This window comes from Jatropha curcas, chromosome 2 (genome assembly GCF_041381405.1).
Source record: "Jatropha curcas cultivar XTBG-Jc1 chromosome 2, XTBG_Jcur_1.0, whole genome shotgun sequence".
Taxonomy (NCBI): Eukaryota; Viridiplantae; Streptophyta; class Magnoliopsida; order Malpighiales; family Euphorbiaceae; genus Jatropha; species Jatropha curcas.
Window position 1 is genome coordinate 15,154,207 of NC_143152.1, and position 3,939 is coordinate 15,158,145.

A 3,939-nucleotide genomic window follows, 5' to 3' on the forward strand; every position below is an offset into this window, starting at 1 on the left:
AATATCTGTTATCCCCGCCAGTTTTACAGCCACCAAGGCTAGGAAAGCCTTTGCTGTTGTACCTATCAATGACAGAAGAAGCGATGGGTGCAATGCTAGCTCAACAAGCAGAAGATACGAGGGTAGAAAATGCCGTGTATTACCTTAGCAAGAGGATGCTAGAATATGAGCTAAAATACAATAAGATAGAGAAGTTGTGTTTGGCTCTGGTATGGGCTTGTACAAAGCTACAACACTACCTCTCGTCCAAAACCACCTACGTCATTTCTGAATCGAACCCCTTGAAATTCCTTATGGAGAGGCCGGTTCTTGACTGTAAAATGGCTAAGTGGGTGTCGGTGCTCGCAGCTTATGATTTAAAATTTGTACAACGAAAGGCGGTGAAAGGCGGAGCCTTGGCTGATCAACTAGCAGAATTACCGGTCGAAGACCAAATGCCGGAGGTAGAATTTCCTGATGAAGACTTGGTGAACTTGGAAAGTGAAGTCTGGGAAATGTACTTCGATGGAGCTTCGAACTACCATGGAAATGGGGTTGGAGTCGTATTCAAAACTCCTTAGTGGAGAATACATTCCAATCGCTGTCAAATTAGATTTCGACTGTACCAACGATGAAGCCGAGTATGAAGCTTGCATCAAGGGGTTAGAAGTGGCCCTGGAGAAAGAAATAAAAATCCTTAGGGTTTTTGGAGATTCCAATCTGATAGTCTCTCAAGCTCTAAGAAAATGGAAAATTAAAGAAGAGCGTTTGGTTCCTTACCTACGACGCTTGGACGAATTGGCTCAGCAATTTGAGGATTTATCCTTCCACTACTTGCCGCGAGCCAAAAATCAGTTCGCAGATGCTCTGGCTACTTTAGCCTCCATGGTCAATGTAGAAGGAGACCGAGTCGTTCGACCTCTGACAGTGCGGCTACAGAAACAGCCAACACATATCATGAATTTGGTCGATGACAAGCCCTGGTATTGGGATATACAGAATTATCTTCAGAATGAAGCCTACCCGGAGGGATCTACCAAAACTGATCAACGGACATTGAGACAGTTAGCATCCGGATATTTCCTCACTGAGGGGGTTCTGTACAAGAGAAGTTGGAGCGGCCTACACCTAAGATGCGTTGATGAGGGAGAAGCTCAAACCATCATGGATTCCTTACACAATGGGGATTCTGGTCCACACATGCACGGGATAGCTTTGGCTCGAAAAATCATGAACCTGGGTTATTACTGGTCAACCATGAATGCAAATTGCGTGAGGCACGCGCAGAAGTGTCACGAATGTCAAATTTTTGCTAAGCTGCAAAGACAGCCTCCGGTCAATTTGAATCCTATTGCTTCACCATGGCCTTTCGTAACTTGGGGCATAGACGTGATTGGAAAAATCCACCCGAAGGCCTCTAACGGCCATCAATTCATCCTGGTTGCTGTAGATTATTTCACTAAGTGGATCGAGGCAGCCTCTTATTCAGTTTTAAATGCCAAGAAGACAGCACAGTTTGTCCGTACTAACATCCTTTGTCGGTACGGAACACCATTCGAGATCATCACGGATAATGGGTCTCACTTTCAGAGTGAATTTTCTAATTTGTTGAAAGAAACGAGAATTCAACATCATAAGTCCTCACCCTATCATCCACAAACAAACGGGGCTGTAGAGGCTGCAAATAAGGCTATAAAAGTCATTTTGCAGAAGACTGTTAAAAAGCACAAAGCCTGGCATGAACAGTTACCGAATGCTCTATGGGGATATAGGACTTCAATCAGAACGCCCACCGGAGCAACTCCGTATTCTTTAGTACATGGTATGGAAGCAGTATTGCCTATTGAGCTGGAAGTTCAGTCGGCACGGATCATTCAGGAAAGCCAGATCAGCGAAGCGGATTGGACTAAGAATTATCACTTGCAACTTTTGGGTATGGACGAAAAGCGATTGCAAGCAATCCACCAAACTCAAGTCTACCAGAGGAGAATGGCACGACATTTTAATAAGAGGGTCAAAGACCGGAAACTGGAAGAAGGTTGCTTGGTCCTGAAGGAGATTAGACAGCCAATCATAGACCCACGTGGGAAGTTTCGCCCTCATTGGGCTGGACCCTATGTGTTGAAGAAAATATTGTCCGGCGGAGCCGTCATCTTGACTGATTTGGATGGTTTGGAATTCACGAATCCATGTAATTTAGATCAGTTAAAAAGATATTTTGTGTAATAAGCATTGCATAATGTAAAATGAACTACATTAGGCCTGATTCTCTTCGAAAAAAAAAAAAAGAAATTATGTATCGGAGATATGTAGGCAGCCCTCTTTGGGCGCGGTCTAAGCATTAATAAAAAAAAATCACTTTATAATTTCATTCTTCTTTGCCAAATAAAAAAAAAAAAAAAAAAAAAAAAAAAAATCGCTAAGTTCAAAACCCGAAAGGGCGGCTTAGGCAAAAATCGGGGCTCGCTAAGTTGAAAACCCGAAAAGGGCGGCTTAGGCAAAAAAAAAAAAAAAAAAAATGGGTAGCTCGCTAAGTTGAAAACCCAAAAGGGCGGCTTAGGCAAAAATCAGAGCTTAGATAAATAAAGTTGGAAAATGCTTGGAAAGCTTAAAAGATGATAACATGCCCAATTAAAAGCAATAAAGTCAAACAGTCCAAAGTCAAGCAGAAAACTAAAGAGACCAAGAAAAATAAATAATAAAGTCCAAATCCAAAGGAACATACATCCAAAAATCCAATGCCAAAACACCAAAATCCACACCCAAAGTCCCAAGTAAAAGACAAAAGAGTTCAAACAAAGCCAAAACACCAAAAGTCCAAAAGCCTATTAGAGTCTAGGTACCCCGTCGCCTCCGTGGGGCAACGTCCTCCGAGTCATCCCCAGTTGCTGAACTCCCTCCAGCCTCGCATGTCCGAGGAGCCAACATGATCTCCTCATCAGTCCTAATCCCATCACCAGCGTCAGCCTGAGTCCAACCCTCGAGTGCACTCAGCAATGCGTTCCTCCTTGGCTTTTCCACTGGCCAGACAACGGTCATGAACCAGGTCCAATATTCAGGAGAAGTATGAATACCAGCAGGATTAGGTAAGGGCCTAACCATGTGATGGTCTCTAACCCATGCCCTAAGAACGGCTCGGGTAACTCCCAGAGTGATGGCTGAATCAGCTAAAGAATCATCCATAATCGGAACAGTTTGATCTATCCCCATCTGCCTCAAAACGCGCGAAGCGCAGTACCAGGTACAATGTGTAAGGCCTAAAAGGTAAACCTGAGTATGACGAAAGCTAACCTGGATAAAGCGGATGATGTCATACCAGGGTACAAACCACTGCACCTCATTTGGACCCAATTCCATTAGCCATGAAGTCCATGCATCAGCAGACGGGTATGTGATCAGAATCCTCCGCATACGATACTGAGAAGGGTTGTAAGGCAAACGGGTAGGAGCAGCAACCACTTGAAGGTGGTCCTTCAACCAAACCTGAGTAATGGATCCTTTCTATTACAAAGGGATGAACCAAAAAAAAAAAAAAAAAAAGATGAGAGGAAAATACCTGGAGTATAATAGGGGAAACTGTCCAGTCCTCGAAGCCTAGAGCAGCTCTGTCAAGGCTCCTGATGGTTTCTGCCAGCACAATGCCACCAATGCAACCCATGTCCTCCATCTGCCGAACCATAGGACAGAGTCGCAAGTCCCCGAAGCCTGGGTCCTTGTTAAACAAGAAACCAGCTAATAAGCAAAAAACCAAGGCCCGCATCCTCAGCCTCATCCGGTCTGGGTCATCTGAACAGACCTCTGAAAATTCATCAATCAGAGGCAGCAGAATTGCTTTCTGATCACCAACAATCATAGCCCTAGCTTGAGGTCGACTGAACTGAAACAGGTTTTCAAACGACCGAACATACCCAATCTTGACTTCGTGCCTGACCAATGGGGCATTGGGATCGCACCCTATGA